The sequence below is a fragment of the Bos taurus genome, chromosome 10 (genome assembly GCF_002263795.3).
Source record: "Bos taurus isolate L1 Dominette 01449 registration number 42190680 breed Hereford chromosome 10, ARS-UCD2.0, whole genome shotgun sequence".
Classification (NCBI taxonomy): Eukaryota; Metazoa; Chordata; class Mammalia; order Artiodactyla; family Bovidae; genus Bos; species Bos taurus.
The window spans coordinates 59,178,500-59,203,316 of record NC_037337.1 but is presented as its reverse complement, the minus strand read 5'-3'; the positions used below and the strand labels follow the sequence as shown (position 1 = coordinate 59,203,316).

The 24,817-nt window shown below is 41.0% G+C and overlaps 1 pseudogene across 1 annotated transcript; it reads right to left on the bottom strand.

Moving 5' to 3' along the window:
- Positions 1-959: 959 nt before the first annotated feature.
- Positions 960-24,292, bottom strand: LOC503858 (aromatase cytochrome P450 pseudogene; annotated as a pseudogene). Its single transcript, NR_003052.2, has 6 exons — positions 24,201-24,292; positions 21,474-21,620; positions 13,102-13,277; positions 10,511-10,687; positions 3,606-3,768; positions 960-1,192 (listed from the first exon to the last, which is right to left on the bottom strand). The product of NR_003052.2 is annotated as an aromatase cytochrome P450 pseudogene (transcript).
- Between the last annotated feature and the right edge of the window lie 525 nt (positions 24,293-24,817).

Sequence of the window (24,817 nt, the reverse complement as noted above, 5' to 3'; positions counted from 1 at the left end):
TCATGTAAAGTACTCAGCTAGCTCTGTGGGAAGGCCACGTCTTTACTGCTGTTCTGCCAGTCACTGAGGCAAAGACCGTTGTTGTGCCAGGCCTTATAACCTGATGCCAAGGACAGATTTAGGCAAAGTGTGCGTTCCTGTCCTATTCATGCCAAGAATCTAAATATTTTTTGTTATACAAATATTTAAAGGGACACACCTCTCTGTCTTGTCCCCATTTGGACTTACATATTATCTGGCACTTGAAGGATACTTAGTAAGTTATTTTTGACCAATTGGCAACATGGTAAGTGTTGCTTATATACAAGTACAGTGAATTAGAGAACTGGTTTAACTAAGATCATATCTCTTCCCATATGGAAATTGAAAAATGGGGTAATGCAATGAACTATATGGATAATTCAGGTTAAAAAAGAATCATTGCCTAGAATTTGACATAACAGACGCAGAATCTCCAGTATACCTCAATTAAGAACAAGGTGGGAGTTCTTCTAATTACCAAGTCCTGTTTAGAATAGAGACTAGTACTTGTGGGGCCATTTGGTGACTCAAAGGCAGACTGCAAAAACCAAATCATTTCTTCTGATTTGATTTCCATCTAATTATCATAGATGATGCTACAGCTGAATCTACATGATGACAATGTGATAAGTGGAAAAGTGGGTTGGTTAAACAAACTTCACCTCATTTTAGGCAAATTAAGGGCCTGAATTGTTCATACTTTGATCTCGTGTGCCCTCCATGAAGACATTTCCAAGAGCTTGAGAGCCAGCCTCCTTGGCTTGAAGACAGAACTGATGGGCATCTTCTAGCCAGGGGAAATGTGTTCTCTCCTGGTGAGGCTGGAGGGGATGAGTAAATAGAATGAAATGTACAAATACAGAAACAGAGGGGATTTAACAGTTGATGCTTTTGGGGTGACACACTCAGTTTTAAGGAAGGACTCTTACATTCTTGGCAAAGTTTTCAAAAGTAAATTTATTAGGCTTTGGGAAAAACTCGAGTCTATGCATTCTCCCAAGATTCAGGATAATGTTAGTCCCCTTTTTCACTGGGTAGCCATCGATGACTTCATCCTCTAAGGCTTTGCTCATGACTAGGTCCATGACGGGCTGGTATCACATGCTCTCATTAATAAAATTTTCTACCACAGTTAGCTTTTGAATATCATCACTCTTTATTTTTCTTTCACCTGTGGAAGCAGACAAAAAGGACAAAGAAGGTCATGCTAATTTCAGTGTTGTTATAGGTTAGTTTGAAAAAATTTAAGATGGGAATACCAGACCACCTGACCTGCCTCTTGAGAAATCTGTATGCAGGTCAGGAAGCAACAGTTAGAACTGGAGATAGAACAACAGACTGGTTCCAAATAGGAAAAGGAGTACGTCAAGGCTGTATATTGTCACCCTGTTTATTTAACTTATATTCAGAGTACATCATGAGAAACGCTGGACTGGAAGAAACACAAGCCGGAATCAAGATTGCCAGGAGAAATATCAATAACCTCAGATATGCAGATGACACCACCCTTATGGCAGAAAGTGAAGAGGAACTAAATAGCCTCTTGATGAAAGTGAAAGTGGAGAGTGAAAAAGTTGGCTTAAAGCTCAACATTCAGAAAACGAAGATCATGGCATCCAGTCCCATCACTTCATGGGAAATAGATGGGGAAACAGTGGAAACAGTGTCAGATTTTATTTTTCTGGGCTCCAAAATCACTGCAGATGGTGACTGCAGCCATGAAATTAAAAGAAGCTTGCTCCTTGGAAGGAAAGTTATGACCAACCTAGATAGCATATTCAAAAGCAGAGACATTATTTGCCAACAAAGGTCCGTCTAGTCAAGGCTATGGTTTTTCCTGTGGTCATGTATGGATGTGAGAGTTGGACAGTGAAGAAGGCTGAGCACCAAAGAATTGATGCTTTTGAACTGTGGTGTTGGAGAAGACTCTTGAGAGTCCCTTGGACTGCAAGGAGATCCAACCAGTCCAATCTGAAGGAGATCAGCCCTGGGATTTCTTTGGAAGGAATGATGCTAAAGCTGAAACTCCAGTACTTTGGCCACCTCATGTGAAGAGTTGACTCATTGGAAAAGACTCTGATGCTGGGAGGGATTGGAGGCAAGAGAAGAAGGGGATGACAGAGGATGAGGTGTCTGGATGGCATCACTGACTCGATGGACGTGAGTCTGAGTGAACTCCGGGAGTTGGTGATGGACAGGGAGGCCTGGCGTGCTGCAATTCATGGGATCGCAAAGAGTCGGACACGACTGAGCGACTGATCTGATCTGATGCTATGTTTTGTCCACCAAGTCTTATGAAAAGTCAGATTTGAAGTCGATTATCTTAACATCTGAGGGATGTCATTGAGACATCTGGACTTGTAGAAAAACAAGGCCAGGTAACATTGGACCCACATCTCCACATGGCAGCTGTTGGCTGAGGTTGAATGGCTGAGGAGCTCTGTAGAGAAACTCCTCTCTGAAGCATCATGTAGACCTACCCAGTCTGCTTCAAACATTTATCAGCTACCTCTGTGGTTCTTGAGTTTGGTCCACTATTCTCGATTCTGCTACTGCTGCTGCTGCTAAGTCACTTCAGTCGTGTCTGACTCTGTGTGACCCCAGAGATGGCAGCCCACCAGGCTCCCCTGTCCCTGGGATTCTCCAGGCAAGAACACTGGAGTGGGTTGCCATTTCCTTCTCCAAGGCATGAAAGTGGAAAGTGAAAGTGAAGTCGCTCAGTCGTGTTCGACTCTTAGCGACCCCATGGACTGCAGCCTACCAGGCTCCTCCGTCCATGGGATTTTCCAGGCAAGAGTACTGGAGTGGGGTGCCATTGCCTTCTCCGATTCTCAGTTCTAGAAGACATTAATTCTTTAGTCAAAGAGAGATGGTGAGTTTAATCACGTTCAAGGAAATGTTCTTTTCTGGTATCCTGTGCAGTCATCTGTCAGAAAATATCTCTGATTGTCCCTCCTCCCCATCTCATTCAGGACAACCTGGTGCGACAGAGTGGCAAAAATCCTGTCTCTCCACCACACAAAAGGGGGTCCTCAGATCAGTCCCAGGTGAGCTGGGAATTGGTGGACACCTCCACAGTCTCTGATTGCTTGGCTCCATACCAGTCAGAGAGGCTCAATTTATCCTCAGAATTGGCAAAACTTTAAAGCATTCTCAAATGGGATATCACTTCTGCAGAATGAAAATCAACCCAGGGTCCCGAGGCAACTCTGCCTTTGTACAATTACTCTATTCAGGAGAGGTCTCACTTGATCAGAGAACTCTACCAACCCAGCCCCTCAATAGTGACTCCCCCTGGGGAATGGGAACAATGCTGTAGATGAGAGTAGGAGGAATCAAGAGATATTACATTCTACTTTGTAAATCTCTCCATTATTTGATTTCTTTCCAACTAGCATGTGTTTTTTTATATCAGAAAAACACTGATACCTGTCTGGCATAATGAAAATATGACACAGTGACTTGCTTCATTATTCTCTGGATGGGTTCTAGGAAGGTTTTGACATAAGATCATTAGGAGATAGAAACTGATGTTCAGAAGGAATTGATTTCTAATCTCTATTATCTGTTTGATAAATTCTTACCAACAACAGTCTGGATTTCCTTCATTACTGCCTCTTCAACCTGGGGATGCGTTGTAATGAGAAACAGCACGAAGAACACAGAGACAGACATGGCGTCTGGTGCAGCGATTGTCATTTCCAGTATGCACTGGTTTATGTTCTGTCCTGTCAGTTCACCGCGTTTCTACAATGGAAAGGGGGAGAAATATTGGGAAAGTGAAGGAAAGGTCAGAACAGGAAGCGAAGTGGCCCTCAAGGATCAATCACCTCAATAAAATGAAATCATAGGAATTATGCATCGTTTGGATTGATGATAGACTTTTGCATTAACAACCTTCAGTCTAAAACTGAACAATTTAACCAAAGATTTCTGTGTATTTAGTGTCTTTGGACTCCTTGGTGTTCACATTTTGTGTTGTGCAGACACAGATGTTTCAGACTTAAAGTCTTACCTGATTGACTATTGGATTGGACATGATACTGGAACAGATACTCAAGAGCAAAAACATGCAATAATTAATAGGGAATTTTTAGACACCTATACAGAAATAGTAACACACATATGTTGTGAGGGATTATGGCTAGTGCAGGGCTGTACCTCAGCCAGAATCAACTCAGTGGCAAAATCCATAGAGTCTTCTAGTTTCTCTGCTATGAAAATACCATGTCTTTTTTTTTTCCTATCAGAATTTCCATTTCATCTTTCAAATCTTTGCTGGAAAAATCATGGGAAATATTACCTACTTGTACACAGATAAGACATCTAGATAAACAAATTCAATTGCCATTTAAAATTTGCTTAATTGAAGCCATTAGTGTTCATGAATAACTGAGTTTATACTTAATTCTTTGCAAATATCCTTAAATTATATATGTTATATCAAGTTAAGGAACCAGAGTTAGCCACTATATCTCAGCACTGCTAGTAAAATCAAGATTGTAATCTGTGGTTAAGGGTTGAAAACTGGTACCAAAATGCTAAATCCAATTTTCTGATATTTGATTGGGCCAGCACTGTGCTTAAATTAAACATCAAATCCCAAAGCTAGTGAATGCCATTGGTAGGAGCACGCACACCTCAGTCTGCCATGGGCACTTCCATTTTCTTTATCTCATATCCACTTAGGCCATTTTTATCTGCATAACCCCAAAGATGATTAAATTTGAGGTTCCTCTTCTACACAGGAATTATTCCTTTTGATATTTATCTCATACCTTGAAGTTTCCGCCTCATAGTAACACTGACTAAATCGTTGTTGAATGAATGACTAGTTACATCAAGAGGCTTCTGCATTTTGAGAGTGTGGTGAACGGTAAAACACCCTGGAGAAGAGTCAAGGTTCTGCTCCAGGTTGTTGTCCTTCCACATAACCTACTTTTAGTCTTTGAGGTGTATGTCTCTTTTAAAGTGAAGAGATCAGACTAGATGAACATTAAGGTCATCTTGAGATCTCTATTCTGCTCTTCTTGTCTTTAAGTATATGCTTTCATGTATAATTGTATTGTTCCCCAGTTTCAGAGAATACTATTCTGTATTAGGTTAAATGTACAATAAATCTTTCTTTCAAATTCTTGTTGACACATTTGCCTACACATTTAAATACTCAATTGACCTAAATAGCCTCTATGTTTACTCCAGTTTAGCAGAAGTAAGGGAATATTCTTTAATATTCCTCCTATTTTTAAAGTTTTCTCCTTTTTTTTTTTTTGGTTTCTCAGGGAAGATGTTTAAACATTGAGAGATATTCTTCAGGAGAGTAATTTAATGTGTCATTCCAAATAAGGATGTTTACTATTGTGTATGTCTGTGAGTACACTTACAGGCACACACTCACACGTCATTCCAAATATATAGCAGGGATATATTCATGTTCATTTATTCATCTACCCAGCCATTTGTTCAGCAAATATTTGTTGAGTGTCTCCTATATTCACTCAGTGGTGGTCTAGAATGTTCACAACATTACTCACCTAAGCAGTAGTCCCCAAATGTCTGGGATGCACTGAAATGCCCTTAGACTTTGAATTCATAGAGAATGTCTTGATAGAGTTGAATCCATTTCTAAGCATCTGCTTCCTCCCTGTGCCAGAATCAGGGGCCTGTGAATATCCATTGGGATTCCTCCTATTCAGGTTAGAAGTTGCTCCTAATTAAATGTATGCATTAGAACTTGTATGTCATTAAAAACTGGAAAAATTGAGTTTAGTGATAGTTTTCAGAAAATACAAACTCTCTGACTTACAAACTTATAAGAATGTGTCTATTGGAACTCTGAATGTATTTTGTACAAGATAATTGTGGCTAGGTTCCTAGTCTAAGCCACAAACACCTTCAATGTATTCTGAGACTGAAAAAACCTTACACTTAACAAAATAAAAAGTACAAAATGATACTTTTGTAAAACTGGGAATTCAAAGAGGGAAAAATATAAAATTGGATATCTATGGATGGAAGTAGATGTCCCAGAATCCTTTCCATAAATATATATATTTTAAAAGTGTTGACATAAGACAAATACTATATGATTTCACTTATATATTGGATCTTAAAAAAAAAAAAAAGCAAAAATCCCAAGCTCTTTGTTAAAAGAAGAGATTGGTGATTGCCATGGATGCTTCCTGTAGTTTGGGTGTGAAATGGGTGAAGAGGGTCAGGTCAAAGGTACAAACTTCCTTTCAGTTATATGATTGATAGATCATGGGGATGTAATATTCAGCATGGTGATTACAGTTAACATGCTGTTTGCATATTTAAAAGTTGCTAAGAGAGTAAATCTTAAAAGTACTCATTCAAGGAAAACATTTTCTAACTATGTTTTGTGAAAGATGTTAACTAGATTGTGATGAGTATTTCTCAGTATATTCATATATTGAATCATTCTGTACACCTGAAAGTAACATAATGTTATGTGTCAATTAGGCCCCAACAATAAAAGTATTGATATTATTGAAAAGGCATGAGAGGATGGAGATTAAAAGATTTCTCTAGGTCTTTAGTGCTTTAGATCAGAGAAGATATTACCTAGTTCACTAACCATTGGCAAATTTATATAGAGAGGGAATGTTGCTGAGCTAATTTCAAAGAAGACAAAGAAAACTGTTACACATTCTCATGAAGTAAGTTTCTATGGGCCTACTGACCATAGTGAAGCTAAATTAATGTAGCTGTGGTTCAATATGATTTTTCAGACCACCACACAGTCTGACCACAGTGAAGAGATGAATCACTGGCCTTCTTGATTCAAGTCACAGTAAGCTCTGGGTGAAGCAAAGAGAAGTGTTTAAAGGCCCATGTGTCCAAATCATCCACCTGCTACTCATCGACCACTGGAGAACACGTCAGAGCAACGTGAAACTGACTTCCTGGACACTAGTATTACTGAATTTCAAAATGTGAAAACATGATGAAGATAGCTCTTCAACCAAGTTTAGAAACTTAAGGCACTGGAGAATTTAAGATACTCTGGACATCTGGGGAAGATATGAACAGAGGGATGGAGAGAGATAACATGTTTACTGCCTTCTATGTGTCATGCTCTGAGTTGATTGCCCTACATAGAGGATCTAATTAACCTATATACCACCATGGAAAGTAGGCTATAATTTGTTTTAAAGAACTTCCCAAGACCATTTGGTTACCAAGTGGTAGAGATAGGATACAAACCAGGTCTGTCTACTTTTAGATCCCCTGGGCTTTCCTCTGGTTGGTAGAAGTGGCTCATTTAGTGGCTGGCTACTCATACTCTTAAAACCCAATGACTATCCAATAAGCCATTAGGCATCTGTACAGTCTTCTGTTAGGGTAAGCTGAGACCAAAGCAAACCCAAAAATGACAATTTTAGGATTCCCCCAAAATATAAGATACATAAATAAACAAACAAGACATCTTATAAAAATTCATCATGAAAAAAATTTGTGACTACTGTCATTTCCTATGAGTTGAATTAAGTAAAATTCATTCAGAAGCAGCACAACAATAAAATGATTTGGTTTTCATTTCTTCAGACATGCATAGAGAATTCTGACAAATAATAATGACAGGTTCAGCCAACCCTTTTCTTCAACTCAAAACACACTTCAGTGTTCTAGGTCCAGAGATGGGGCTCTCAACCTCCGAGGTGAAAAGCTCCCCTGGGCCAAAGGCTACCTTTTCCTCTGTGGTCTGGTCACACGGGCCTGAAGTGCTGTAAGAAGTGCTTCACCAGCATGTAAATCAACAGATCTCTGTGGTTTTGGAGACAAGACAACTTACAAAGAGGCCAGCAATAGCTAAGACCCAACCAATCAGTCTCATCAATAATTATTCCAAAATGTGGTACGTACACAGATTTCTCATGCTTCCTACATAGCCAAGAAAGCTTAAAGAAGATGTCTGGTTTGAGAAGGAGAGCTTGCCATGCATCAAAATAACCCTGGATTTAACCACAAGGATGCTTTCTGGAAAAACAGAAAAAGATCAGAGCATGTGAGCAGAAATATGAGTCCAAGAAGGATATGCTGATGAGAGAAGATCCCTGTAGACTCTCCTAGCATCTTGGACTCTAAGCAGGACAAGGTTCTGCTTTCAGTGGGTGTTTCAGCCACATGAATGTCACCTAACAAACCAACACTAATTTATCCTACTTGTTTATCAGAGATATTTATAGTTTTCAAGTTTGTGTTAGAGACACAGCTTAGAATTTCATATCCTTCTCCTAGACTGAGCCTTCAACACCTTCTGTTTTCCAGACCATGGGAAATAAGAAGTAATTAAAACTGTTCTGGCCTCAATTCTGGCACCTGGCATGGCAAAAAGCCGTCCCATTCTGTTGTTTGTATTTCAGTCCAGTGTGTAGAATTCATCTTGGAATCCTCAATGCCTTGTCCTGTGTCTTGCGCAGTCAGCTCTTTAATGGGTGTTTTTGAATTAAATTGAATACCAGAGAAAAGATAACTACTTATTTTTTTCAGATTATGCACATGAGAAGGGAAGAGACATAAGCAGATGCAGAATTTGTGGTTCATAGAAATGAAGAAGTTTGCCAACACCATACAGCCAGTGTGGCTGGCAGCCCGTAACTGCAGCCCAGTCCTATCTGACCTCAGGGCCATGTCCTTTCCTATTGGTGCACTGGGTCCCTCAGGCCCATTGAGAGTTTAACAAGGACCTCGTGAGCAGGGGGAAATACATATAACTCTGTATGGATTATGCAGGTTCTTAGCCACACAGTCTGCATCCCTAAGTTAGCAGAGAGCTGTACAATGCATTTTACTTTACCCCTTCTATGAATCAAGGCTAGTGGGGAACCAAGAAGAAGGGACTTCTAAAATAGGTACCTGTCAATCCTTAGGAGAGATGTGTGTGGCAAGAAAAGTACCTTGAGAGTCCCTATCTGAAAGGGGATCCAGGCAAGAGGCTGTGACTAAAGTCCTCAGAGCATATGGGGCTCTCATCCTGATGTCAGTCAGACAGGGGTCCTATGACTCTTGTAAGGAATAATTACAGAGCAGGGGAGAGGAGGCGAGGAGAGTGGAGAATAAAAAGGGAGGGCTTATCACTTGTTTGCTTGTCCAAATGTAGTTGATCAGGGAGTAGGTGTGATAGCTCAGCTGGTGTGGGTGAGTGTGAAAATCATGCCTTGTTCTTATGCCTGTGATGTTATTCCCTCAGATCTGCAGGGGGTTCAGGGCTACACTTCATCTGGGACTTTGTTCAGTTGTCCATTCCAAATCAGAGGGTCAGAGGCCTTTCTGACCACCTTCTCTCTCCACAGTAGTCTCGGCCTCTCTCCAACCACCCCCATTCACTTTATAGTCCTATACACTACTTTTTTTTCAAGGCACTTATTGCCTAAAATATTACTAGATAGTTACTTGTTTACTGTCCTTATGTCCACTGGGATGTAAACTCTTCGAAGGCAAGGACTTTATCTAGTTCACTACTGTAATCCCAGAACCTAAGCCTGCCATAAAATAGGCAATCAAAAAATATTAGTTGAAAGAATATATGAATCAGTGAACACTGTTAGAAATCAAATCAGGAGAAATTACATTAAGCTGACAATAGCAAGATGGAATGAATCCACATGATTGATATTTGATCTTCTGTTGGTGGTAGAGTTGCATATGTGTGTTTAATGATTTTTTTCTGTAGTGTAGTGAGGAAAGCATCTTCTTAAGTGAAATATCTTTCCAGTGTTGTTATGAATGTTAAATCACAAACTTTATATGAAGCAACTTTTTATACTGCTTTCACATAGTAGATACTAAGTTAATGATAGTTATCATCATCATTTCCAGCAGCAGCAGCAGTACCCTTATCATCATATAGATAGAGTCAAAGTTTTCACACTTAGTGACTTTGGGGGAGAGGTGTGTTTGTCCATTTATGTGTTGTGTGTGTGTGCATGCGTGCATGTGTGTGTGTATGGAGAGATAGAATGTTTCTTTGTGTGTGTATGTGTATATACACATATATACGTGTATGTGTGTATGTATATATCTATATTTTTGCCAAAAGAATGGCCAAAAGGTGTGTAATGGTTAAATACATAGGTTTGGTGATTAGATGTATTTATGACCAAATGAAATGATTAGAAACTTAAGTTTCTAATCTGAAACATAATAGATATGTTTCTAATCTGAAATGTAATAGATAGGTAGAATCATCCTATTTCCTAGGATGCTCTAGGATTTCCTTGGATGCTCTATTTCCTAGAGCAATGAGGAGAGATATAAAAGAAATAGAAAATGCCCCCCACTATGGATTTTTATGATCTTATAAGTGAGGAAGGCAGACATACCAGGAAAACACTTTAGGAATACTTGGAAAGATTTAAAGAAGAGCAGTGTACAAGAGTGTATCTTTCCATGAGTTCATTATCCTTCTCATGTCCTGTTTAGTAAAGGGCTGAATGTCAAGTCATGAGAATGAAAATTTCAGTACCATCCAAGGGGATCCCCAGGAAGAGCACGTTAGAGGTGTCCAGCATGATGTGCCGCATGAGGGTCAACACGTCCACATAGCCCAAGTCATTGCAGACCTCCTCCAGCCTGTCCAGATGCTTGGTGATGGAATCAGCACAGATGGTCACCATGCGCACCAGGCCAGGGCCAGACAAAGCTGAAGGGGACAACATCAGAGTGAGCTACCTCCAACTCCAGGGCACACAGCAATCAGGCAATTTTGGCTTTTTATGTTCGGAGCTTAACTGACCACAGATTTTTATTAAATGAGTGGAAATTTTCATCTTTAAATTTTCATCTATATTCTACTAATTGTCCAGTATCAAGTATCATGTTTATTATTAAAAATAAATGAATGGATGAATGAAAAATAAATTTTTTTAGAACAGATGCCTCAAAATTAAACTTGTATTCTACCTATGACAAATCATTTGAGAGACTGCAAGTGAAATCTTTAGTGCTGGTGGTCATAAGTTACAAATCAGTGATTTTCTATATTTATTATATACATTTCTCCCTAAAGATGGTTTGGATTTCACCAGGATGATATTTTATGTTTCAGTGGGTGGCAGAATATTGATACAGGACTATTCAAATTGGATCTTACTTTTATACCTAAGATGTTTCCTGTTTAATTGTAGTTCATATTTGTAAAGTGTTAGCCTGGGATGGAGGAGCCTGGTAGGCTGCGGTCCATGGGGTCCTTAGGAGTCGGACATGACTGAGCGACTTCACTTTCACTTTTCACTTTCATGCATTGGAGAAGGAAATGACAACCCACTCCAGTGTTCTTGCCTGGAGAATACCAGGGACAGGGGAGCCTGGTGGGCTGCTGTCTATGGGGTTGCACAGAGTCGGACACGAATGAAGCGACTTAGCAGCAGTAGTCTTCCCAGGCAGCGCTAATGGTAAAGAAAGTGAAAGTGAAGTGGCTCAGTCGTGTTTGACTCTTTGCGACCCCATGGACTGTAGCCTACCAGGCTCCTCTCTCCATGGGATTTTCCAGGCAAGAATACTGGAGTGGATTGCCATTTCCTTCTCCAGGGGATCTTCCCAACCCAGGGATGGAACCCGGGTCTCCTGCATTGTAGACAGACGCTTTACCGTCTGAGCCACCAGGGAAAGAACCTGCCTACTAATGTAGGAGATCCGGGTTCAGTCCCTGGGTCTGGAAGATCCTCTGGAGAAGGGTCTGCTAACCCATTCCAGTATTCTTGCCTGGAGAATCCCATGGACCAAGGAGTCTGGCAGGCTATGTCCATAGGGTAACACAGAGTTGGACATGACTTAAGTGACTTAGCACACACACATGCATAGTCTTATAAATGACCAAATATACCTTTCTCTTAATTTTGGTTTTTCTTCAAACTACATCCAGATTTATTGTACTCAATGTCAAAATTTCCAAAAAAATTTCTGTTTTGTTTGAGCCGTCTTCCTCACAGAACTGAAAACACTTAAGGGCAGTAATAACCTATTAGTTTATAGATCATGTCCACAGAACATGGTGGCCCCTAGAATTAGTGGATGAATGGATGAATGAAACCAGGTGGAGTGAACTGGCTCTGATCTCTTCCCTTGCTTGGCTCCTGACCATCTGAGCAGCTATTAATCTTGAAGGTAGGTGGTCTAACATTAGACGTAACTATTAAAGTCCTACTTTCTCTCTTTTGTTCAAGGTTGCTATAAGATTTCTTTAGGAATAATCTCTCTTTTTTCCTGTATTTTTCATTCAATTGTATTGTAAAGTCAAAGTCCTCAAATAAAACAAATCAGCTGTGCTGCAGAAGCCCTTTCAGGCACACTCTGAAGAAGAAAAGAGACCTGGTGAGTGGTCGTAGACTCTAAACATTTTCACCCACCCATATATATATATATATATAAAGGAAGTTTGGGTTGGCAGCACACTTTCTGACCAGGAGTGACTTGGAGATATGCTGGGATGCTGTTTCCTGGGTGACTGTCACATTGACAAGTGGGACAAATGATTCCTTCATGAATAAATCCTTTGCATGAAGGGTTGGCCTTGACAGGCTGATGTCAGTCCCAGGCTGATGTCTGATTTGCTTCTACATTCAAGAGCTTGAAACCTCATTTCAAATGTATAAACCACATTTCAAACATATGAACAGAATGGACAGACTCTAGAAGCTGGGAAAGTCAAGAAAACACTTTCTCCCTAGATTCTCCAGAAAGAACACAACCTTGTCAGTGTCTTGATTTTTGCCCCATATGAGACTCACATCATGAATCCCAAAGAAAGGCCATGCCAAAGAATGTTCAAACTACTGCACAATTGCACTCATCTCACACACCAGCAAAGTAATGCTCAAAATTATCCAAGCTAGGCTTCAACAGTACATGAACCAAGAACTTTTAGATGTTCAAGCTGGATTTAGAAAAGGCAGAGGAACCAGAGATCAAATTTCCAACATCATAGAAAAACATAGAAAAAACAAGAGAGTTCCAGAAAAACATTTGCTTCATTGACTATTGTAAAGCCTTTGATTGTGTGGATCACAACAAACTGTGGAAAATTCTTAAAGAGATGGGAATACCAGACCACCTTACCTGCCTCCTGAGAAATCTGTACACAGGTCAAGAAACAACAGTCAGAACCGGATATGGAACAACAAACTGGTTCCAAATTGGGAAAGGAGGACGTCAAGGCTGTATATTATCATCCTGCTTATTTAACTTCTATGCAGAGTACATCATGCACAATATCGGGCTGGATGAAGCACAAGCTGAAATCAAGATTGCCAGGAGAATATCAATAACCTCAAATATGCAGATAACACCACCCTTATGACCGAAAGTGAAGAGGAACTAAACAGCCTCTTGATGAAAGTGAAAGAGGAGAGAGAAAAAGCTGGCTTAAAACTTAATATTCAATAAACTAAGATCATGGCATCCAATCGCATCACTTCATGGTAAATAGATGGGGAAACAATGGAAACAGTAACAGATTTTATTTTCTTAGGTTTCAAAATCACTGAAGATGGTGGCTGCAGCCATGAAATTAAAAGACGTTTGCTCCTAGAAAGGAAAGCTATGACAAACCTAGAGAACATATTAAAAAGCAGAGACATTACTTTGCCTACAAAGGTCTGTCTAGTCAAAGCTATGGTTTTTTCAGTAGTTGTGTATGGATGTGAGAGTTGGGCCATAAAGAAAACTGAATGCCAAAGAATTGATGCTTTTGAACTGTGGTGTTAGAGAAGACTCTTGAGAGTCCCTTGGACTGCAAGGAGATCCAACCAGTAAATCCTAAAGGCATCAATCCTGAATATTCATTGGAAGGACTGATGCTGAAGCTGAAGCTCCAATATTTTGGCTATCTGATGCGAAGGGCCACTCACTGGAAAAGACCCTGATGCTGGGAAAGATTGAAGGCAGAAAGAGAAGAGGACATCAGAGGATGAGATGGCTGAATGGCATCACTGACTCAATGGACATAAATTTGAGCAAGCTCCAGGAGTTGGTGATGGACAGGGAAGCCTGGCATGCTGCAGTCCATGGGGTTGCAAAGAGTCGGACACGACTGAGTGACTGAACTGAACTGAACTGACTCACATCTGACTTTTGACTCATAAAACTGTAAGATAAGGAATATGTAGTTTGAAGCCAAAGACTTCAATTTCAGCAGGGTATAGTAAAGAGATAAATCGCTAAATAAGAATATTTGGAATCTAGTTTCTGTTCTTCCGTATCTGGCTGTGTTGCCTGGGGGAAATCACTAGCTCTCTAGAAATGTATTTACTTAAGTATGAAATTCAGAGGTTGGAAGAGATAATGCACCCCTTCTCAGTTCTAAAATTCTCGAAGTTATTTGCAAATTGCCTTCTGTTAAAATATCTGGGATGTCAGCCAATGGCTCAGCAAACATGTTGCTCTGTTAAATCAACTATATGGCTGACACACTAAATTCTTAATTGAAGTGACATTAAGTGTATAGAGAGCCAATTCTTTTTCACATCCATAAGGTCGATGTAAAAACAGGAAGAACTAAATTGAAGTGGTTAAATATGTAGGCTCTGAGGTTTTCTTCTGTGCTACCTTTTATTAATGGTGGAAATTGAGCATGGTACCTACAGTCCACCGGGTCGCAAAGAGTTGGACACAACTGAGCGACTTCACTCACTCACTTAACTTCTTTATGCCTCAGTTTTCTCATTTGCAAAATGTAGGTGATATTTACCACATGGAGTTGCTGTGGGATTAAGGCATCCAGTGTTTAAAACAGTGCCTATTACAGAGTACATGTGTAATGAATGCTGTGCTGTGCTCAGTCGCTTCAGTCATTTCGAACTCTGTGACCCTATAGCCCTCCAGGCTCCTCTGTCCCTGGGGATTCTCCAGGCAGAATACTGGAGTGGGTTGTCATGCCCTCTTCCAAGGCCTCTTCCTGACCCAGGGATTGAACCTGTGTTTCCTGCATTGTCAGGCGGGTTCTTTACACACTAGCACCACCTGGGAAACCCAGAATGAATGCTAGCTCTTATTATTTCAAAACGGTGAAGCAGCAGAAGTTAATGATTTCATAAGGCATATTCATAGACAAAAAAGCAGAATTTAGCCACACACCTGAATACCTTTCATAAAGTAAGTTCTGACAGCTTTCCTGATCACTGGATTATTGTTAAATATGATGCATTTCTCATGCATGCCAATGAACTGCAAGCCAAGTTTGCTGCCAAATCAAGATGTATAACGATTGTGCTTCATTACGTGAAACACTCTTGAAAGGTGGTTGTTGAATCACGTGAATACACCGGGATTCTTGGCCCCCGGAGGAGAAGAATTCAATCCGGGGCCAGAGACGAGGCTTGATCGCTCAGAGCTTTTGTGTAATAAAGTTTTATTAAAGTATAAAGGAGATAGAGAAAGCTTCTGACATAGGCATCAGAAGGGGGTAGAAAGAGTACCCACTTGCTAGTGTTAACAAGGAGGTTATATAATCCAAAGAATGTCTGGAGGTTGTAAAGACCTCATCAGACCTACTCCCATAATTTACATTTTAAGATAACACTGTCCTCAGGCAAGATACATCCTTGTAAAGACCAGGTCTACTCCCATAATTAACATTTTAAGATAACACTGTCCTCAGGCAAGATACATCCTTGTAAATACCAGGTCTACTCCCATAATTAACATTTTAAGATAACAGAAGGTTGAATCCAAAGACTGTCCTTAGGCAGGATACATTATTGTTATATAATCCTAAGGAATGTGGAGAAAGAAAAAAAAGTTTGTCCTTTCTTCCTCCTTGAGAATTCCAGACCCCTCTCTCCTTGGGGACCCCTAGACTCCCTATCAACCTGCCTAGGAACTGACTCTCTCACTCTCGAGGACCTACAGAGAGAGCAAACCCTTGGGGTTACTTGTTAAGGGTCAGGAGAACTCAGTGTGATGAGTTTGCTGACCTGGTGTCTCTCGTAGAAAATGCCTGTTGATCTAAATTCAGTGCATACTTTCTAGTATTCAGATTAAATGAGCACCTCCTTCTCTGTGTTAGCAAAAGAACCTCCTTCTCTGGTTGAAACATTTCTACCTACTAGCTCTCTGTTTGAGCATTACTAAAGATCAACAAACAATGCACACATAGAGTTATTTGTTATTTGCCCTTCTCTAATAGCTAGTCTCTAAAATATTATCCACTAATGTGGTCAAAGCTGCAAGGCTGTAAGAAAGTGCATCCTCCACACCACCACGTTTCCAGGAGCCTCCAGCCCTGAGGCAGCCCCACTCCAGACAGTGCCCTTCTCCTTGCTCCCCACCCCCCACCCCCAAGACCCCCTTTCCCTGCATAAGGGAGCCTCAGAATTGGGAGGTACTGGAATAATTGAAGTCTCATCTCTTTAGTCTGGAAACAGCAGTTCTGCCTTGTACCACCAATTCCTCAGAGTCTCTAATCAGGCCTGGCCCTTCCAGGGATATCACTCTGGGACTGAAGGATATACCTTGGTACCTCTGCCCTGAGCTTGGCTGACTTGGGTGGGCCTGGAATCCTCTGTGTGGTGGTGACAGTTGCTCTCCTGGAGCTCTGCATTCATCATGAATCACCAAGGTCTTCAGGGTCACAGAGTTCTCCCAAGACATAGGATATATTGAGCCATTAGATAGCCCTTGATGTGGCTTCTGTGGGACTTTGCTAATAGCCCAGGCTTCCTTGAATTTCCCAGTTCTCCTTCCACTACTGTGCCTTCTATCTTCACTCACATACCCAGCTCTTTAGCCCTGGACTGGGCTTCAGAGCAACTAGGAAGGTGGAGGCAACCCTTCCCCACCCATCTCCTCCTCCAGGACTTGTTTCCTGCTCCCAATCCCAGTCTAATTTGGGCACAATAAGCGAGGAGCATTATAGAATGTTGTAAATTCCTGGCTGAAGACAAACTGGGGCCTCCATGTGTGCAGAGAATATTGTCTTCTTAGGACAGTGGTACAGAATGCTTCTACAGAGAGCCTCACTTTGTTGAGATTTTTTTATTAAGACTGCTTATAATTTAGGGTACGGCATTGGCAAGAAAAATCAACCATTTAAATAATTTACAATTGAGAGGATAAAGGATAACAGGGTAGTTCTCTTTAGTATAAAATGTAGGGTAGCTTTATTTATTCCATTGTATATTTAATACTGACGCAAATCCAGATACTTCTATTTGTATTCCAGGAAATTAATATGATTGACACACAGATAAAATTTTGCCCTATGTACAGACATCATGCCATAGAAAGGACTGAACTTCTAGTTAATTGATAGATTTCAGAATTCTAGCTATTCTTACCATCTCCTCCCTCACTCTATAATCAAAGCAGCAAGTAAGTCATTGGTATACTTTTACTTCACAAACTAGGATCAACAAATTTTAAGTTCTTAGAGGACAAAGAATACTATTGTACTCTGACATTTAGAGCTTTTGGGTATATCATAAAACACATTGGTGTGTCCAAATGTTTTGATGAATTCTGCCCAGTTAAAAGCTTCAGCCCACGGGGAGCCAAAACCAGCGCTCTGTGACAACTTAGAGGGAGGGGATGGGGTGGAGTTGGAGGGAGCTTCAAGAGGGAGGGGACATCTTTATACCTATGACTGATTCTTGTTGATGGATGGCAGAAACTGACACAGTAATGTAAAGCAATTATCCTCCAATTAAAAATTTGTTGTCAATCATGTCTGACTCTTGTGACCCCATGGACTGTAGCCTGCCAGGCTCCTCTGTCCATGGAATTCTCCAGGCAAGAATAGTCGAGTGGGTTGCCACTTCCTTCCCCAGGGGATTTTCCCGAGCCAGGAATCGAACCCAGGTCTCCTGCATTGCAGGCAGATTTTTTACCAACTGAGCTACAAGGGAAGCCAATTAAAAATAAATTAATTAAAAACAAAAACTTCAACCCAACTTTCTGCTTCGCTTCAGTCGTGCCCGACTCTGTGCGACCCCATAGATGGCAGCCCACTAGGCTCCTCTGTCCCTGGGATTCTCCAGGCAAGAACACTGGAGTGGGTTGCCATTTCCTTCTCCAACTTAATGTTAGCTACTGAAGAGCTAACGATTAAATCAATTGTCCACCAGGGGGTGCCAATATCTCAGTTAGAGACAAATCAGAGTCAGAGGCTCTGACTTGGCAGAGAACAAAGTAGGCAAGACAGAAATGATATACACTTCTTTAGGGTTTAAAATAAATAGGTTGGCTTTCTCTAACTGGAGTAGATCAGGAAAATGATGAAGGGAACGTTGGTGAGGAGCTAAGAACACTAGCCCAGAGCTCTCCCGACATTCAGGAGAACTGTAGAGACTTCCTTCCCCCAGTTGGGCCAGCCTGTCACAGCAGGTGAGGGAGATATTACACTGACTAACTGAGAAGAGATCAGAGAATCCACAAGCTCAGAATGGATAGTGGACAGTGTAAGATGCCTGGTCCCCGGAGTCAGTATGCTTCTTGAAACATGACTGAAGTCAAAAGCCATCTCCAAAGATGGCAAACCTATTGTCTCTTCAAAATAAAAAGTAACCAGGAAGTTAGTGTCAGTGGTAAAGAGAAGCCACCCTCATTTCTGAGTTTAAAGAACTCACAGACCGGTGGTGAGGTTCAAGATTGATGAGTACTAGAAATATGGGGAGACAATCAATGGAATAACTGGTACCAAACATTCAAAAACACTTGCTTCCTGTAGGCCTGTTCTGTGCCGTCACTCACACTCCAACAATCCTGCCACATTTTCCCTGTCCTTTGCCTTCTGATATTCTTACCCGGTTCTGATACTGAGGTCACTGCAAGAGAAAGTGAATATTAACAGACAGACCTGATTGCAACCATCCTAAGCTGATCAAATTTAGTATCCATAATATGAGACCACCTTTCCCAGTCTCCTGATGTGATGCAATATGAAGTGTATAGGATTAAACAGGAAAGTATTCTTACAAATTAGCCTGATTCAAGTTGAGCCTAATAGACCTGGTGTTCAGTTTATAAGCAATACCGGGAATAGAGAGAATGTTCAATGACATCATAATGAGACATTGAAAGAAATATGAAATGTGGGACATTCTGTAAGATGTAAAAAGTCAACCCTGATTAAAGCCAACTCTTAGTTAAGTCTGTGCTTGCACATGGCAGCTGAAAGGGGCTAGAGAAAAGGCTATTGATGCACGTGGATATGGGCTTCCTAGGTGATCAGTGGTAAAGGATTTGCCAATGTAAAGTGGTAAAGTCTCCTGCCTGCCAATGTAGGAGCCACAGGAGGTGTGGCTTCAATCCCTGGGCTAGGAATGAACTAATCTCTCTGTTAGTTCATCCCTTTTTACTGGGGATGAACTCCCATGTCCCTATTCAAGGCCAATTCCACATGTCACTCCTTTGTCATTTCAGCTGGCACACTCCTCCTTTCTGCTGCGTCAATGGTTTTCCTCTGTGACTCATCATTCCCACCAAAGCACACATGTCATGGTATCTTGTATCTTAGCAAACAAAAAGACTTGGACCAAATACCCCTTTCAACCTTATTCTATTCCTCTGCCTCCTTTAGGACAAACTCCTTGAAGAGTTTGTACCTGGCACCTCCAATTCTTCTCTCCCCATTCTCCTCAGTGGTCACATTTTGCCCCCAGAACTCCACTGAAACTCCCCTTGTCAAGGTCACCCTTAACCTCCCTGGTGCTAAATGCAATGCTCACATCTCTGTCTAGTCTTGTGGCACTATCTGGATGCTTGGCAGTTCCATCCTCCCTGACACGCATTCCTCATCTTGCTTTCAGACCACCACACTCTCCTGGTTTTCCCTTTTCTGTCTGGCTCTCCTCCTCAGCTCCTTTGCTAGTTTATGACTACATTAGAAGGTCTGGATGGTCAGAATTTCCTACTTAATATCCCATTCAGTGGTACTAGGCAAGTCAAGTCAACATATCTGAAATGGAATCCTGATTTTTCCCCATCCGAAAGATGTTCCACCCACCTCATCTTTTATACAGCACATATCTACCTGATAGTAGTGTGGGCTACCATCCTGGTTTGCCTGGAACTATCTGAGTTTTACCATAAAAATCCCACAACATGGGGATAAATTTATGCACTATTAAAACAGATATATAAACACTATAACAATAGTATTTAAACTGGTAGCAGATGGGCCAATTTGACCCCTGTTAGCGTATTAAGTGCTACTCCCTTATTGATGCTACCCATGTTCTTCTTTTTGATATTCTTGCAAACACCAATATATACTTAGGGCACGAAGTGTCTGTGGCCCCTCATTATTTACAGCACCCCTGCCTGGGGAACTGTGCACACTTTACCTACAGATGATCAGATGCCCTCCCCCCGCCCCCACCCCCAGCTGCTCAGGCAGAAGCCCAGCAGCCCTGGTGCCTGACTCTCCCCCACCCAAAGTTCTGCAGCCCCAACCACTTCAGAACTAAGCTGAATTGAAAAGTTGGGCCATAATCTCAGCACAGTTGTAATGATGACAGATATCAAACTTTCTGAAGAGAAAAGACCTGGCATATTATTCAAAGAAAAAGCTTTCTGGGGTCCAGTGGGGTCTCTTCAAGAGGTACAGGAAGTTCTGGAAGGATCTGAAGAGCAGCGAGGGAAGGAGATGGGGACAAACACGTCCTATTCCTGTGGGGAGCTCAGCCCTTAACAACAAAATCGAGCGGCTCAGAGGCAATTATAGAGAACACAGAGACTCCAACCAGAGAAGAGCCTGTGAGGACAGGACCAGGGAAGAACGGGGAGAGCAGAGATGGAGCTGGGCGCAGGCAGAAGGCTGTTTGTGTCCTCAGTGTGAAGGAAGCACCTGACAGTTTGGGGGTCAGTAAGGTCACATTCCTGTAAGGTGCAGACTGGTCAGATGGCACGTGCTGTGACAAGGATCCTGTTTCAGGAATTGCCTGTGAGGCTCCTGGGCATTATTCTGGGGATCTGAGTATCTACTGTCTATGAGCTGTTTCTGTCCTGGTCATCTGATCCTTTCTCAGGTGCTTCATTCTTCCCTCCAGGTCTAGTCTTGCACCTCCATCACCTGACCTAGACCTTAGGGGGAGAAAATTCGATGAATCCACTCCAACCTGCTTCAGCATTTCCCCATACTGAAGGGAAAAGCCCTCTGTCCTGGGAGCTTCTTACCTCCTCTCCTCCCTCCAGCTCTGCAGCATGCTGCAATCACTTGGAGACTTCTAAAATCTAGTGATGACTGGGTTCCCTCCCCACTGGAGACTGTAAAAATTGGGTTTATAGCCAGGGCTATGGGGTTTTGAATAGAAGCCAGGGTGAGAAGCACTGCTTTACTTCTTGAGCTGCAGGTGTCCTCCTTGACTTAAGTAATAAAAAGATATCTTTAGCAATAGACATCAAAATATCAAAATGAGTTTGTTTTTTAATACAAAAAAAAAACCCAGCCTTGATTTTTAAATATATCCCCAATTATTAACAGTCTTACTTACTAATAATGAGGGTTTCCTATCCATGTGTCCAGACTCTCATGAATTCTCCATACATCTTGTTGTAGTAATTTCAGGCACTGCCAATCCCCATCCAGAGGAACCTGCCATAGGAAATGAGGGGCCCAATTCCCAGAAAGTAGCTGGGACCTAGGAAAGTCATCAGATCACAATCAGTATTTCAGCACCACTCAAAAGAGCAATTGCTTAAGATACTGCTGTTCTTGTTCCTATAAATTCAAATGTCCTTTTACATCTTCTGATGTATGTAGGTGAGTCACACACACAAAATAATTAAAACAACAACACAAGTTAAAATGAGGCTCTTCATAGCTCTGTGAATGAAAAGTAGTCCAGATTCTATACCATACCACTTCCTTTTGATCTTAATAATTTCAGTCTGAATGGACTGGAATAGATGTCTACTCTACTCTTGCTGTGTTAAATGGTATCAGTGGTGTCAGATACAAGTCAATCAGTCCCTCTGAGAATAGGAATGAAAATGAGGACAAGTGACCAGCTGACAGATTTGTCTGGCTGCCGAGTTTTGTCTGGAAACTTTGGATTTGAAAGCACCAGTGAATGGAACGGGTAGGTTTGAATTAAATTATGGTTTTGGTGTCATCTTTTTAACTGTGAGAAATGTGGTCTGCAAAGACAATGTCCAAACAAAAGACATCCATTTCTGTTTTGTCTTTTTTTTTCCCAAAAAGGTTTTGGTTTAAGAAGAGAATCAAGTTAAACTTCATTAGACAAAATAAAACAAAGCATTGAGTAACGAGGCAGTGGGTCTGATCAGTATCTCAGACAGAGTCGAGTCTGGTGACATGGTTTTTCTGAAGAGCAGTGGCCCTCATACCCTTGCTGATGTAGATGATGACAGAATTGTAAAGAGTGTGAATCTGGTGAGCAGCCAGGGGATTTGCTGTTGCTTATATCAGAGAACAAACCTGGTAGCTTGATTTCAGGGATGATGGTGATAAGTTAATCAATATCTTGTTGGAAAGATTTTAGGAGTCCTGTTGTAAAGTTATAACATTTCTATATCTTACTCCTGAATTCCATTTTGTCAGTGAGTTAGTCTTGGGACCCAAACTCACTCAACTCTCTGAGACAGTACAATGATGGTAATTTAGATGTGAATATTAGATGGTAATATTAGATGGTAGTTTGTGTGAATTATTTAAATTGGATGTCAAAGCCCAAATCTGATAAACAAGATTTATTACTTAACTTTGAAGTAGCTGAATTAATGTGGAAAAGACTGTCAGGGTTTTCTTTTTGCCCTTAAAATGGAAAGTCTTTGTTAATGTCTACATAACAAAAACAAGTTTGGGAGTCTTAGGTCAAGGGGTCTTAATCTTGTTATTGTTCTAATAACACTATAAGCAGTTGACTGACTCAGAATTCTTTACTGGACTGGGGACACATGCCTGCTATGAGGAATTTTCCCTGAAAACTACAAAACAGTCTGATATTTCTGAGAATTCTGTTAATCTGATTGTGTAGAGTGGTGGGGTTTCTATTAGAATTATCTGGATAATTATATGCTTTTTAAATTTTTTTATTTTTTTAAATTAATTAATTTATTGTAATTGGAGGCTAATTACTTTACAATATTGTAGTGGTTTTTGTCATACATCGACATGAATCAGCCACGAGTGCACATGTTTTCCTCATCCAGAACCCCCCTCCCACCTCCCTCCCCATCCCATCCCCCAGGGTCATCCCAGTGCACCAGCTCTGAGCACCCTGTCTCATGCATCAAGCCTGGACATGTGATCCACTTCACATACGATAATGTACACGTTTCAACACTACCCTCTCAAATCATCGCACCCTTGCCCTCCCACAGAGTCCAAAAGACTGGTCTTTACATCTGTGTCTCTTTTGCTGTCTTGCATATAGGGTCATTGTTACCATCTTTCTAAATTCCATATATATGTATTAGTATACTGTATTGGTGTTTCTCTTTCTGACTGACTTCACTCTGTATAATATGCTCCAGTTTCATCCACCTCATTAGAACTGATTCAAATGCATTCTTTTTCATGGCTGAGTAATATTCCATTGTGTATATGTACCACAGCTTTCTTATCCATTCATCTGCTTGTTAAAGATTCTTTCAGGGTGTGATGTTTCAAAGGATCCATAGTCCACAGTGGTCACCATTTTTCTTCCACTGTCCAGGGCCTATCTAGCCCTTATGGTGGCCCCACCATCACCACCACACTGAAGAATAAAAGAAAATAAAGGGTGGGATGACAAGAAGGAATAAGTTCAAGAAGGGAGAGAGCAGATGACAAGGATGAGGCAAAGTGGGAGGGAGACAGGACACAAGGCATTCCAGAGGCATTTTCACCTTCAGAGCAAAGTTGGAATGAATTTGAATCAGAAGAGCAAAGGCAATCCTGGAATTTTGCCTTGTTTTATTCCATCTTAAACTTACTTTAAAGGATACTTCTACCATGTATATTTTACCAAAACAAAATGCAAACTAGAAGGGATTATCTAAGATATTTGTAATGCTTTCATTTAACATGTACATAGCATGTACTTACATGTGATGATTGTTGTAAAAATACTCACCTGAGTTCATTTGCTAATGTATTGAGGCTTCAATCATATCCTCAGATTTACTGTTTGTCATTTTCAAAATTGTTTTACCCTCATGGACCAAAACCCCAAGAAAACATTCTCCTTAGATATAGAACTAAATGGCCATATTACCTGGTATTGAGGTTGTGTTTTTAGAGTTCTTAACCAACGGAAGAAAGCCAGTGAGCAGCAGGATTGCAATGCTGGCAACAGTCACGCCTTTGGCCACCATGCCGGTGACATCATAATGCGTTGGGTTCAGCACTTCCAAAACCATCTTGTGGTCCTTGATCTCAGGGGAAGCAATTTAAAGTCCTGTAGAAATCAAGGGGCAGGAAAATTAGAGAATCCCCCAAAGGTACATCTAGGACTTCTGTTGCTTCAGAGGATGCTGTACTATCGAGATGGGTGCTTTGTTTGATAATGGGATGGGACATTTAGACAAGACAAATTTGTGATTTCAAGTCAGAACAACCAATCCCAAGAGAGAGCTTTTGGTTTGAAGTGCAACATTTCTGACCTTTGCAAAGTATCAGGTTCTTAGATGCTTGTTCTGATAGAACCTTATCATCTTGCCCTTGAGTAGGTAGAGTGACTGAATTCTTAAGAGCCAAATTTCTTACTGAAACACATGAAAATGTAACTTATTCCAGAGATGGAGTCATTCTGTGACTTCATCAGCATTTTGTTTAGGCAATCTTTTCCCTGGAGGCAACCTTTTTTTTTTTTTTTTTTTAAAGCGATCCCTC